Genomic DNA, 15,266 nt, shown 5'->3' with positions numbered 1-15,266 from the left:
TTAGTGTGTCTAAGTAAGTTTTGAATACTGTGGAACAAATTATTTATATAAAGCCATCCTACCCAATTAAATAAAATGATCTCTTGCATTTATTACCTATATTTAAAATGTAAAGAATAAAACTCTGGAAAAATTCTATGTGGGAAATCTTTGGATAAATTATGAAATAACTGGAAGAAACTACAGTAATGATTTGGAATTACAGTAGCCTAGTTCCATCTATTTAGAATCAAGTAACTGAAATAAGTTGGCCTTCAATAAGCTGTTTAACTTGTAGGTTTTAATTATTGAATGTAGAAACCATTCGTGAGAGTAAGGATCACAAAAGCTAACGTAATTAACCTCTAATGGACTTTTCACTTTTTAAATTGGTGTAGTTACTAAAGTATTTTGTTTCAGCACTTGTGTGAATCAGTCCAGTGTATCTTGAATTAAGTTATAAATTAATTATTTCCAATCAAGCAATTTTCCTTTAAATATCTACAATGTAGTACAGGGCATTTTAATCTAGAGTTCGTAAAACTAGGAGTGACATTTCCATCTATTTTTTAATTTTATTTTACAGAGTAATGTACTAAAAAGTATAATTTTTTGATTAACTTTTTTGCCACTTTTCATGTTGGGTATTTGAAAGGGTAAACCAAAAATCAGTACCATATATTAACTTCACATCATACAAGTAATAACTGCAGAACCAAAAATTTATTTAGGAAATCATAACGAGAAACTGAAATCATCTATAAGCAAAGAGTATAGACATTCTCTAGTCACATCTCTATACACAAGTCATTTTTCTTTTTCAGTACTTCCCCAGTTAAGCCATTTGAAAACCCTTGCGTCAGTGTGATGGATGGGAGTGGTGGGTAGGAGTGGGTGGGTCTGTGAACCCCTTGAATGTTTGCAAAAATTTATCTATTTGTAACATTGGTCATTTTCTGGGAAGAGACCAATGATTATCAATTCTGTCCTCGATTCCAAAAGGATAAGAATCCCTACTAATAATAGTCTTCTTCAGTTATTGACAATCACAAATTTTTTCCATTTCCTCATTCTCCTAACTTTTAATAATTGACAAGAGAAGTTAGTATAAAGGGCTATTCATTTGGTCATTTCTGAGAATCATTTGACTTCCCAGAAGTGAGATGAATCTGTTTAGTATCAGATGTTACTATTGTAATTTATGTAAATTATGAAAGCAACCACCATGTTTACATAGGTTCCACTTAAGTGAGAATTGCTTGGTTTTCTTTCTCTGACAGTGCCTTCATAAATAATTATTGACACTGTGACTTTCAGCATATCGATGTATTTATGGTCTATTTTATTCAAGGAAAAATTGAAAACTCTTCCTAAATATGTGCACAAAACAATACTACGATGTAAAGTGAGAAAAGCAAGTGAACAAGAAATGCAGATCAAAAAAGATAAAAAGCCAAGTATTAATACATAAAACATGTGCCTCAAGCTACTTCACTTTTGCTAGACACACAAGTTCAGAATTGGACCAATGTTCCTTGTATTCAGGGCAAAGGGAAAATTAGGAAGAATGCAGGTCAACAAAACTAGCTTGAACCAACAAAAGGTAGCTTGACTGAGCTCGAGCCAGATTGGGCTAGCTCAAACCACTGTGAGGAGGTTAGGCACGCCCTGAGTTATGCATCCTTCCTACCGTTTGAAAATAAGGCCTCGCCGGACCATCAGCTCTAATGCATCTTCTGGAGCAAACATTAATATACGACCCAGTCTTATTTTACTGTAAGACCAGGTATAATGTAATATAACATAATATAATATAATATAATATAATATAATATAATATAATATAATATAATATAATATAATACAATACAATACAATATAATATAATACAATGCAATATAATGTAATGTAATGTAATACCGGCTCTTATTTTACTATAATGTAAGACCCGGTCTTATATTACATAAGAGCAAAATTAATTATATTATATTACATAAGACCGGGTCTTATATTAATTTTCCTCCAAAACATGCATTAGATCTGATGGTCTGGCTAGGTCTTATTTTCGGGGAAACACGGTAGGATTGTGGAGTGGATGTCTCATGAACTCTCCTGGCATAGAACAATGGAGCACACATACCTTCTCCTTCAGGAGGCCCAGGAATCAGTTCCACCCACTTCTCTCCTCCCACTTCCCTCTACTGTCTCACCAGTGCTGTGTCCCTCCCTCCTTTCCAGTTTCCTTTCTGTAAATATTTCCGGAATCCTTCCTTGATGCCAGATTCTCTGCTGGGCACGGTGGGGTATAGCACAGTGAGAAAGTGAGGGCCCCTGGAAGCTGACAGTCTTCTTGAGAAGTCAGGAGTGACATGCAGTGTGAAAATTGATCTCCTAAGCGGGAGCAAAGGGTACCCTGGCGATCTGCCTTCTTGTGGTCCCGGGTTTCTTTGTAAATTATTGGAATATTTGGCAAAGAGAAATCCACATATTTGAGGGACTTTAGGTTTGCATTGACTAATACTGCGGGAGCCTGAAATAACCCCAATTTCAATATGTCCCAAGAATCTGTGTGGTATGTGCTTGAAAGGAAGGCTTTCTGAAGGGGCTGGCTGGGCAGAAAAGGTGAACAAGGATGTCCTCATCTTTCCTAAAAGATAAGGGGGTGTAGCTTCTGAACACACATTAATAAAGAGCTTGGCGGTTCTCCCAGTGAGCACAGTTTGAAGTTGTGGAGACTGCAGGCAGTCATCGTGTGTCACCGTTGGAAACCGTCACTCACTCACTCACTCACTCACTCACTCACTCACTCACTCAAAAAGGGGGGAAATAAAACCAGACAACCTGCAGTTGAATTTAGATGTATGAGAGAAAGTGACAGCCTTAACATTCAACAAATTTAAAGAGACAACATTCAACGGTAAGTTATATTTTAAAATACCAAACACTGAAATGTTAGACTTTCAGAAATATGAAGGTTTTTAAATGTCAACAGTAGGCATTTAAAGAAATTCTGCAGATAGGATTTCAAAGTGACAAAATGAAATAGAATATCTCACTGAAAGGTACTTTTGTCGAAATAAAACAGCGTTTGATTTCAGTGGGGATTAGCTCATTGCTCTGGCATTTATTTTACATTCTCAGCAAGGACCCAGGAGAGAACATCTCCATGTAATATGACAGAGTTAGAGTGATTGGCATTTTTGTAGTTCACATTGAAAGGACTGAATCAACCAAGATAATCGTGCTGGTTGCTTGATCCTCTGGCTATAACCGATGTGTCTTTGATAAGCAACTTGGTGAGGAGCTCTGGGAGAACGTCAGATTGGGCAAAGCAGTGCGTATCTTCCCTAGACGTGGACTATGTGTCCAGCTCCCTCTCGCTCTAGTTGTCAAATGCTCTCCCCTCCCTTTTGCTCCACTTGGCTTGGAGATCTGTTTACCAGCCTGTGAGCTCTTTGATGTCGGAGGGAAGCCTCTGAATAAGGATTATGTACAGGAACTTTGCTTTTAAGAAAGTTTGTATTTAGTTTATTAAAATTATGCTTGCACAAATCTTAGGTTTTTTTGTGTTTTGAAGTTCAGTGAATAAATCGTATTCTTTTTTGAAATCTAGTGGAATAAGGACATTCACCTTTGCATTTTCTTTGTCTAATATTTAATTAATTCATGTCAAACAAGTGAAATTTATTTTAATAATCACACCCATTTTTGAAGGTAGTTAATTAAATTATCTTAAATATTTTACACTGCAGTTATGCGTTTAATATGTCTTCCTTTGAAGTGTTTCCAGTGACTGACAAGACAACTCAATGTGCAAACTATCAAAAGCTTTTGCAACATTTAAAAGTACTCTTATAAATATGATAAATTAAACTTATAAAGTAAACAAGCTCTGTGAAATGTTCTAATTCTGTTTAAAAATATGATCAATTTCTTAATCCTTTCAGTTTAAGTTGGCAAGACTAATTTCTTAAATCACTTGTGTAACATAGATTGTTCATAAAATTTACTGAAAAATACTAATTCTATGGGCTTGTGTCATTTCAATTGTTTACTTAATTTTAAATATTCTCAATGTTGAAAAGACAGTTACCATTGTGGCAGAAACTTCCAGTCCCAACCCGATATCCATTTTTTCCTTTTCTGTGTAACAGGCATTGCCAACTTTTTCTGTAAAAGGCCAGATAGTAAATATTTTGTCTTTGTGGAACACATATGGTCTCTGTCATGTATTTGTCTTTAAAAAAAACCCAAAACAGACACTTAAAATGTCAAAAAACATTCTTAACCCTCTGGCCATTGAAAAAAACAGTCAGTGGGCTGAACTTGATTCGTGACTTGTAGTTTGTTGACCTGTGTTCTATAATTGAAAAATCCTTTGATTTTATTTTTTTTTTAATTTTAAGAGGGGCACATTTTCCAGATTTCCTGTAGCTAGGCAGCCAGAAGACTAATTTCTGTCCTCTTTCCCTTGGAATGGATTGCAGGCCCCGTGGTGCATAGCCTTGAACCTGTGGTCAAGGACAGCACTGTGGAGATGGCGGAGTATCAAGACAGAAGGAGACTGAACTCCGTGGCTCTGCGGACGCCATGACACTCACAACAAAAAGGGAGCAGTGCTGACGTTCCAGGCTAGACTTTTATGTGAGAGAACGTCTTGATTAAGTCACTATAACCTGAAGGCAAATCTATTTCTTAACTAATCCACTTTCTAAGGGGACAGATTTCGTAACTCAGGGGATCTCAGGTTAGTGAGTCAAAAATTCTTAACTCCTCTATAGTTGTCATTAAAATGAACTAATTCTTTAGTAATTGCTAATTGCTTTCATCTTTTCCTCATTGTCATGATAAATTCTTGCACCTGTCACCCAGGTCTACAGACATTCTAATGCCATTTCATTGGATTTTTTACATATATATACATATATATATTTTATTAGTTTCAGGTGCACAAGACAAAGTAATACTTAGACGTTTATCATTTCTATCCCTCACACTGTGGACCCCCCTTCCCCCATCCATTATCCCTCTGACATCGCACCGAGCCATCACATTTCCACTGTCTCCACTCCCAATGCTGTATTCCGCCTCTTGTAAGTATATACATACATATGTATACATATATATGTAAAATTATAGTTGGCATTCATTATTGTTCAGCTTCAGGTGTACAGCGCAGTGATCAGGCATCTACATCTTCCCTGAGGTGGTCTCCCAAATGAGACAAGTGTCCATCGAATACCCTACAAAATCTTTATAACATTATTGATTACGTTCCCCAAATTAATTTTCAAAACCCCGTGGCCATCTTGTGCTTACCGACTGTTTTCTAATTGGATTTTGCAATTCATTGTTGGTTAGGAAGGCCAATGACATTGTTTCGGTGCCTTGTTTTGCGTTTTATTGTTTGACTGGTGTCTTCTAAGGAGGCAGGGCTGTATTGCAAATTGTGACCTGAGGCATGAAGGAACTCTACTCCTAGGGCTCTGTGTCAGGTCTCTCTCTTCCTGAGACCCAGTGCCTGACTGGTATCACCATGGTGACAGCTACCTTTCTTCCTGGTTTCTGTGTTTCTGGGCCTCAGTTGTGAGAACTTACTCTGACTTCTCAGGTTTTAGAGCTCTAGCTTATGTTTGCTCCTCTCCTTCCCAAGTAGAATCCACCCCTAGTCTTTATTCTGGGATATGGTCCCCTTTAAGATGAACTCCCTGGCACATCGTAAAGACTTAATAAAAGTCAATTCTCTTATTGCCCATGCTTTTGAAAACTAGAATAAAGCCATAACTTTTTGTGGCACTTCTAATTGTTGCCCTTGAAAAATAAAATTGTACAATATAAATGCATTTTGCCTGAATTAATTGGTCTCTTAAAGTTCGATGGATGGGTAGAAAGTGTCTAGAATTTGTGGAAAATATATTATGAAGAAGCTGGGGCATAATTTTCCTTAAAAGAGGCATTGACCTCTTGAGGGTTCTTTCCTTGAGTGGCTCGATTTTTGTTATAACCGCTAAATGCCAGATGGGAATTTAATGATTTTTGTCTGATAGATGTTTTTCAGTTGAGGTTTTTGTTGAATGAGTATTGGCCTACTGAATACCTTGAAAAATGGCTTGTATCTCAATTTTAAGAGTGTGGACTTTACATATTTAGAGAAACTTTCATGTATTGCTTTTTACCTACAATCTTGAAATGCTTTGCTTTATTTGTAAGATGAGAAAAGATAAAAATATACGGTTTAACCAAATTCTGCTAAAATGACTTCTTATATTATTTATGAAACTGGAAGTAGCTTAAATGTTGGTCCTCAGTTATTTGTTTCATCGATTATCCTTAAAACCTCTGTCTTACTCAGGTATATATTGAAGACTGCATTTATCTTGGTACATTTATTTGACTTATCTTTGGGCCATATCTTTAAAACATTTCATTGATAGTGGAGTCAAATATTTATTGAGAATCTGTAGCTATTTTGTTTCGGAATACTGAGATTTAAGGGTATATTATAACACATATTTAAATTTTTCCTATGTTGTCATGTTATATTAAGTTCTTTATCATTAAGTAAGAAGTTAATTAAAAATAAAAACTTTTTAGCAGTGTGAGTGGTTGAAGTTTTTCTCTATATACACGTATGTAGCTTTTCTTGGCAACTGGCATTTTTGAAGTAGATCACTCCTTGTTATTGGCCTTTAAAAATAGCAAATGAGTTTGCCTAAGAAATGCAAGCTTAATGCAGTAAGATACTCTCTTGCCATTGAGTAAACATAATATTTGTCTTTTAAAATCTTGTGTCACTTAGCATTACAAGATCCTCAGTTCCAGACTAGGAAGAAGTTGAAACTTAGTACTCGAACTTGATTTATGCATGTTTATTTATTTGTTATGATTTATAGCCTATGGTAGATCAACTAGCTATTGACCAATGAAACATGGCTAAAGACACAATATAAAATTTATTGTTTGTTGGCAAAACAAATTAAGAGTCAACAGAGACCTCTGGGCAAAGAGTAATTTGGGAAAACAAAAGGGCTCTATAACACAAAGGCCACAGAATTATTTTGTCACCTTTTACGTAGAACATGCCGTACTAGATGCCACTCCTAAAGTCTTTGTTTCTTGTGAACTGATTTCTGCATCTTTGGGTCTTCTGTGGCAATGTCCATCTGCAGTAATGAGTAGAAGGGACAGTAAGCATCCTGTCAAAGTCCTTATAAAAGCAAGCTTAATTTTATGAGAAAATGCCAAAGGGATCCTATTTAAGTAAAAAAAAGTGATAAATATATAAATCTGTGACATAATTTTGTTATATATAATTTGTATTTCTGATTCATTTATGTATAGTCATCATAAAATAAAATATTATTTAATGTGTAATTATACATAAATTACTATTTGCAGTTAAAATATTTTCCCTCTTGATATATACGTTTATGTATATGTACATAGTTTTGCATGTGTGTATATATGTGTGTGTGTGTATGTGTGTATATATATATATATATATATTTATATAGAGAGAGAGAGTCAGAAGAGAAATAGTACAACACTATGTCAAGTTGAACAATATAAAATTGCTGCAAGTTAACCTTTTTTTGACCCACAAAAATGACAATTTTATGTGGTTCTGGAAAATAGTGTTGCTCTTTCTGAGTAGTGAGACTATGTGAGATTTTTCTCAGTGTAGTTATGTTTCCTTTGCTTTATAATGCATAGTTTTTATGAGGTGTATTTCTCATCAGGAAGAAACCTCCGAGAAAGTTGTTAAATGAAACCTACAAGGCAACCCTCTTTTTCTTGCTTTCTGATTCTGCCATCTTCCTTCCCATCCTGGTTAGCCACTTTCTAGGCACCAGGGCTAATGGTCTCTCCACTTGTCTATCTTGTTGCACAGTCCCTTTTTATGCCATATTTGTCTGTTCTCTGTTTCTGTAGTTTCTCCCCTAATTGACCACAATAAAAATAGTAGCAGCCATTTACATGGTGCTTTTATTTGCCAGCACTGTTCTAAGACCTGTACATGTCGTACACCCCTAACAGTGATCTAAGGAGTAGGTAATATCATCTCCCGTTTTAAGATGAGATGAGGAAACGAAGGTACAGACTGGTTAAGTGGCTTGCCAAGAAGTAATATAGATCTATAGGCCCTTTGCTTAAGTACCGAGCCATCTTGCTCTCTAGGTACCTTATTTTGCCTCCAAAGTAGTTTCTGCGAATTCTAGAGTAAACAGCCACATTTCTGCCCCAGGACTAAACTAACATCGGCTTTCTTCCTTTGCTTAGAATAGGAGTCAGTAAAGTATATCCTTTGGACCAGATCTGTCATACTCTCCTCCCCACCAGGCCTATTTTTGTAAATAAAGTTTCATTGGAACACAGTTACACCAGTTCATTTGCATGTTGCCTGACTGCTTTCTTTCTACAACAGTAGAGTTAAGTAGTTGTAACCCAGATGATACAATCTGCAAATCCTCAAATATTTAGTGTCTAGCCTTTTAAAGATAAAGTTTGCTGACCCCTGGCCAAGAATGGTTTCTGTATCCAACTATTCCAGTTACGTACTATGGCTGTGTAGCCAGTTACTCCAAATCTTAGTGGTGTAAAGTGACCATGTGTCACACTCACAGGTACTGTGCATCAGGAATTCCAGTGGGGCACGGCATTTCTTTTCCATGATACCAGGTACCTGGACTGAGAAGGTTTACAGAGGTCGGGACTCCGCAGGCATCACTGCCTATCTCTGCTTGGTCTCTCTCCTTGGTCTCTCCAGCATGGCGGCTTGAGGCATCCAGACTTCTAACATATCAGCTCCAGCTTCTCAGTGTGTGTGTGTGTGTGTGTGTGTGTGTGTGTGTAGAGAGAGAGAATGAGAGAGGAGGACAGCAGCAGTCGCACCTTTTCAGACTAGCCTCCTATGTTACAGTGTCACTTCTACTATGGTCTGTTGGTCACAATAGCCACAAAGCCTCCCAGGTTCAAGCAGAGGGAACATAAGCCTCACCTCTCTGTGGAAAGGTGTCAGTATCAAATTGTAAGAAGCATATGTGGGGTGGAATATATAGTAGTATGACTCTGTCTGGAATATGAGTCTACCACCCCCACCCACCCACCCACCCACCTGTCTTTAACTCTAGACTTCCTACTATCTCCTAGGACCCTAACTGGGAACTCACTTAGGGTCCCAGGCGAAAAGACATTCTACCTCACCACGGACACCTTTGCTCATCTTCATGTCTGGAAGTCACATCCATCTCACTTGTTTCCCCATCCTCTATCAATAGAAGACACCTGCAATATTGTGAATAGATCATTCAGATGACCAAAAAACATTTTTCACATATTTGGTCTTTGTCCATGGTTCCTGGCTCACAGCTCCCAAAACTGTTGGAATTTCCTGAGTTATAAGAGCAATGGGAACATCTTTTGTTATAATATTTACTCTTTTGTCCTCAGTTCTTAAAATCCCTCCAGAGCCATAAAGCTGAAGTGGTTATATTGTTGTTGCTAACAAGCTCCTTTCTACCACAGCTAGGGTTATGTTAATGGGGTGACTTTGGAGAGCTCCTAAGGAAGGGGGTGGGTTGCCAGGGGAACCAACCTTGATTAGAGATTTGGAGCTTTCAGTCCCACCTCCTGATTTCTGTGAAGGGGAAAGGGGCTGGATGTTGAATCAGTCACTAATGGCCAATGATTTAATCAGCCATGCCTGTGTAATGAAGCCTCCATTAAAACTCAGAAGATTGGGGTTTGGAGAGTTTCCGGTTTGGTGAACAGGCGGAGGTTTGGGGAGAGTGGACACCTGGAGAGGGCATGGAAGCTCCATGCCCCTTCCCACATACCTTGCCCTATGTGTCTCTTCCATGGGGCTGTTTCTGAGCAATATCCTTTTATAATAAGGCAATAATCTTGCAAGTAACGTGTTTCTCTGAGTTCTGTGAGCTGCTCTAGCAAATGAATCAAACCCAAGGAAAGCGTGGAAATCTCTGATGTATAGTGAGTTGTTGACAAGGACAGGTGACATCGTGGGCTTGCAACTTGCATTTGAAGTGGTGGTTTGTGTATGGGGGATGCTGTCTTCTGGTACTGAGACCTTAACTTGTGGTATCTGATGCTCTCTCCAGGTTGATAGTGTCAGAATGGAGTTGAATTGTAGGACACCCAGCTCATGCTGGAGAATTGCTTGTTGGTGTGGGGAAATCCTCCTCTCACCCTCATGTTGAAATTGCATCCCAGTACCCAAATAACATCACATTCTTAATGTAAGTCCAGGATTCCTCCCAGCATCTAGCCCTGTGTTTTTCTTTTATGTGTGTTACAATAAATCTGTGTGTTTGTTTTTCTGAATCTGAAAGTGTCTTCCTTTCCTTCCTGTGCCTAAGCAAAACTCCTGCTCTGTCCTAGGTTTAAAATCTTTATCACCCCTCTCTGGGGCCTGCAGAATTTCTATATAAAAGGGATGCAAGTGGCAGTCTTGGACGATGTGAAATGTATTTATGATAGGAGGGGACCAGGAGACCTGACTTGAAGCTGAATGTATACCAGTATTTCACACACAACTAAAACAAGTCAATGGATATTATTAGAGGAATTGTGGGTAGTAGGGTTGATGTCTTTGTGTCATCCTTTGGTTCTGCCACTGACTTTCTTATTTTTGGACTATCCTCTTTACAAGGTCTAATTTTTTATTGTCTTTGGAAAGTAAGTTTCTGAAGGATTGCTTTGAGATTTACCAAAAGAAAGGGAAGGGTAAAAAGAAAGTTAGAAAAGTAGATCATAAACACTGGTTGGTCTTCAATCCAAGCCTGTTAATAATTGTGGGTAATAGGAAAAGAAACTTTCCTTTGATATTTCAATGAGTTCATTTCTTTAACGAAAAGTAGGAAATAACAGTTTTGATGACCCACCACACAGGTTCTTGGGGTAATAAGCTTAATATTCATAATTGGCAAAATGGATAGTCATTATAATTTATCTCAGGAAATAATATTTTGATGGTGTCTTTTTTTTCCACACCTTATAAAAATTTCCACCTAAATCAGGGGTCAACAAACTATAGCCCATGGGCCAAATCGAATCCTCTACCTGTTTTGTAAATAACTTTTTTTTTAACATTCCAAAATTAAGTTTATTTAAAAACAAAACCAGAAAGGTAGGTGTATTAAACTGCTGTAGTGACATTTCCCATCTCAACAAGAAAGAAGATTATTTATATCTCAGCCTTATAGTAGCTCCAGTTTTTTAGATTGGGAACAAAGGTTGCAAGACATAAATATTGTTAACAAACACAGGGAGACTAGCTTGTAAGAAAGAGAACAGAGTATATGTAGTTTCATCTTAAGAGGCCTGTGTCCTACCTGTAAATAAAGTTTTAGTGGGGCTCAATGTTGCCTATTCATTTGCATTTTGCCTCTGGCTGCTTTCTAACTGTGGCAACTGGACTGAGTAGTTGAGGGAAGTCATAGGATCTACAAAGAGAAATATTTACTTTCTGGACTTTTATAGAAAGTTTGCCGACCCAAAGCATATGTTGCTACTTAGACTAATTTTTAGATCTCTTTTTCCATTTAGATGTCAGATAATATAGTGAATTGATCACATGGCAAATTTTAGTAGGGATATATTTAACTTGACACGGAATTAATTATTTAGTCAACATACAGGTGTCAGGAGAAACCAAAATACCTCTTCCTTTTGGTACTTGTCTGATTGAACCTGAGAAATAAACTCTCAAAAAAGGATTTTAGTTATAAGTATACATTACATTCCTTAATTTTTCAAAACATCTGAAAAGAATTGATGGAAAAAAGGTCAGGACAAGAGGGTATGGATCTATGAGGTGATCTCTTCAGATAAAGCAATTAAGATTCACGACATTCTATTAATATACAATGATATTTGGTTAAAAGAAATTTTTGTAAAGATTTCCAGTGACTTTCAAAACTGGTTGCAGTAGTGAAACTCTTGACTGAAGCAACAGACTGTTAGGTGGCAGAGAGCTCTGCGGAATGTGATGGGAGGAATGTGCATTCAGTCCTGGGGTGACAGGAACCAGAAACTCACCTATGAATTGTGCCCAATTGGGGTGAACGGTACTTAAAAGTAAAAGCCGGTCTTGTCAAAGAATATAAGCTTGTCTTAGGATTTAGTTGTGGGAGTTTATAGAATTCATAATCAGGGTTCATAGATCTCTGTTGAATTTTTTTCTCTACTTTTAGCACACTCCACCCTCTCCCCAAATTGAAAAGAGGGAATAAGTCAGCTCCAAAAATAACAAAATGGTAGAGGTGACTTTAATTAAAGGCTTTTGAGGATGGTAATTATGACTGTCAAAATTTCACGAAGGTATTAGGAGCCTGAGAAATGAGCTAGACCCGAGTTTTGGAACTCTGCTCCAGGGTCTGTGGTTCCGTGGGCGCTATGGGGCCCCCTCAGGAGCCCGTGGAGTTGGAGGCCTAGGGAATGGTTCAGTGCTGTTCCCTCTCTGCTTCCTACTAGAACACACATGCTTTGTTTTCTAGGTACTGCCTTACACATAAGCCTTGCTTTATGATGAGTTTTTAGTGAACTGTTTTGAAACCTCTTCAAATTTTGCATATGAGGAAACTGAAGCTACCATCATTTGCATGTCTTCACTTCCACTGTACATTGAATTATAATAGAACTACAATTAGAGTCTTAGCTCTCCTGTGCTCAGTCAAGAACTTTTTCCCCTATGATTCTATAATGAACAGCAGACTATCATGCCTTAATGCACTGAGACAAAGGGTAAACCTCTGTATTTTTATTTTATTTTAATTAAAAAAAATTTAAATTATAATTGACATACAATATGATATTAATTTCAGGTGTACAACATAGTGATGAGACATTTATACAACTTAACAGTGTGATCATCACAATAAGTCTAGGACCGATCTGGCAGCATATATAGTTATTACGATATTATTGACTATTCCCAATGCTGTATATTACATGCCCGTGACTCATTTAAACCTCTGTATTTTTAATATCCTTAGGATTAGAGTTTAGTATTTGTCAGCTATTGTGACTTTTGTCATCGCTCTATAATTATTGTCAAATTTTTGTATGTATAAGAATCACCTGGGGAACTCATTAAAAAATCAGCTTCCCGTTTATCCTTCCTATAAATTCTGTGGTAGAATATCCGTATTTTAATCAAACATCCTAGATGCTTCTGATGTGATGGCACACGTAGTATGGCTAAAAATATACTGTCTTAAGGTTTTATAGTTGGATCCTGAAGGTTGCTAGTACAAGCATTATTAGTAATTTCTTGGTACCATGCCCTCTATTGAGGCAAACTATTACAAAGAAGGTGTTGTTAGCATTATTAGGCTATGCTGCAGTAGCAACCAACCCCATTACAGTGGTACCTCGGCTTTCAAACGTAATCCATTCCGGAAGACTGTTCGAGTTCTGAAACGTTTGAAAACAGCCCACAGCTAGGCCTCAGGATCTTGCACTCAGGGGAAGCTGCGTGACATATTCCACTTCCGAGGAATGTTCGAAAGCAGAAACATTTACTTCTGGGTTTACGGCGTTCGTAAACCAAAATGTTCGTCAATGGACACTTTCGAAAACCAAGGTACTACTGTATTGGTATTCTACAGGGACTGCTTCTAACTTACAACTCTGTCATCAGAAACATGTGGGTCCAAAGTGTCCATAGCAGGGGAGGAGGGATGTAAAATCATACCTGATCAGCTTTTTATTGAATTATAACAAACATACAAAGATATGCACAATTATGAGTGTGTAGCTTAATGATTTTTTACAACTGAGCACACTGTTAAAATCAGCACCCAGATCAAGAAACATAACATATAAAAAAAACCTTGTGCGTCCTTTCTCAATTTTTAGCCATCCCCATCCCCAGTGTCACTAATATGCAGGATTTTTTTGAGCTCAGCTTTAGAAGTAGCTTATCTGTCTTCCACTGCATTCCATTGACTTGGATTCCAATCTAACTGCAAGGAGTAATGGGAAAACAAGTCTTTCTTTGTTCCCAGGAAATGAATAATTTCGGTTAACGTATAATATTTTCTCCATTGCAGTTAAGATTATAACCTAGAATGTAATCTCATGGTCCGAATAATGATACTTTCTATGCTTTTCTGTGAGTATGGCAGATTAAGTAAAAACGTGCATGCTTTCTAACTTAATTATTCTTTTTCCTTTTTCTTTAGAAACTAAATTCACTCCCAAATCACTACATATTTATAGTAATGATTCCTTGAATGCTTTTATATGGAGTTGTAGATGGCTGGTAATTTAGAACAAGATGGAAAGAATGTAAACTTCTAAGGAAAATTTAATTTTCAAACATGCCCTGAGCACCAATTCAATTTCATAGGAATGAGCATTAATCCTTGCGGGTTCTGGGCTCCTGAAGAATGTCCAGGTGTGCACTAGATGGGTCTTTGTTTAGAACAGAATATGAATTTTCCACTTTTCTTTCTTAGCCATAGCTCTCACATTTGAAACTGGTAGTTATCTTTCTAATTTTTGTGTAAACCCTAAGCTTATTCATTAAACACTTGATGGTCAGCTGTGTTGTTTCACATAGAAGTGGTTTGTTCCTTTTTATTGCTTGGTATTATTGTATTGTGGGGATGTACCATATTTTGTTTATTCATTCACCAGATACTGGGCATTTCGGTTCTTTCCAGTGATTAACTATTACAAATAAAGTTGCTATTTACATGGTCATGAAGTCTTTGTGTAGACATACATTTATATTTATTGTCAGTAAATAAATAGAAGTGGAATTGTTAGGTCATATAGAAATTATATGTTTAATGTTTTAAGAAACTGGCAAACTTTTCCAAAGTGGCTCCCATTTTACATTTCTACCAGTTGTGTCTGAGAGTTCCGGTTTCTCAGTGTCCTTGAGGATTCTCATTATCTGTCTTTGATTGTGGCCATTCTTGTGGGTATGAAGTGGTTTTTCATTGTGTAATTTTCCATTTCCCTGATGACTAATGATGCTGAGCGTCTTTTCAGATGCTTATTTTCCATTTGCATATCTTCTTTGGTTAAGTGTCTTTTCAAAATTTTTGCTCATTTTCCTTCATTTATTTTGCAAACATTTTTAAAACATTACACAATTTTATGGTTTCGTGCAGGGTTTTGGGTACTCTTGGCATTTTGGATCATACTTGGCCGTGGGTGGGCTGTGCTCTGTATTGTAGGATGTTTAGCGCCATCTCTGACTTCTGTCTAGCATATACAAGTAGCATACCCGTGTCATGACAACCCAAAATGTCCCC

The 15,266-nt window shown here is 37.1% G+C and overlaps 1 protein-coding gene across 4 annotated transcripts in view; it reads left to right on the top strand.

The window, feature by feature from the left end:
- The window catches only part of FRMPD4 (FERM and PDZ domain containing 4), a 750,657-nt gene that overhangs the window by 291,622 nt on the left and 443,769 nt on the right, over positions 1 to 15,266 (top strand). The window contains exon 1 of one of the 4 annotated variants that reach the window (XM_081042405.1): positions 4,563 to 4,623. The exons of the other annotated variants lie outside the window; for them this stretch is intronic. The gene's annotated coding sequence lies outside the window, so the exon portion shown is untranslated. Of the gene's footprint in view, positions 1 to 4,562; positions 4,624 to 15,266 lie in introns of those variants that run through there. 4 annotated transcript variants of the gene reach the window in all.

This window comes from Rhinolophus hipposideros, assembly GCF_964194185.1.
Source record: "Rhinolophus hipposideros genome assembly, chromosome: X".
Classification (NCBI taxonomy): Eukaryota; Metazoa; Chordata; class Mammalia; order Chiroptera; family Rhinolophidae; genus Rhinolophus; species Rhinolophus hipposideros.
This window is presented reverse-complemented; position numbering and strand designations above follow the sequence as displayed.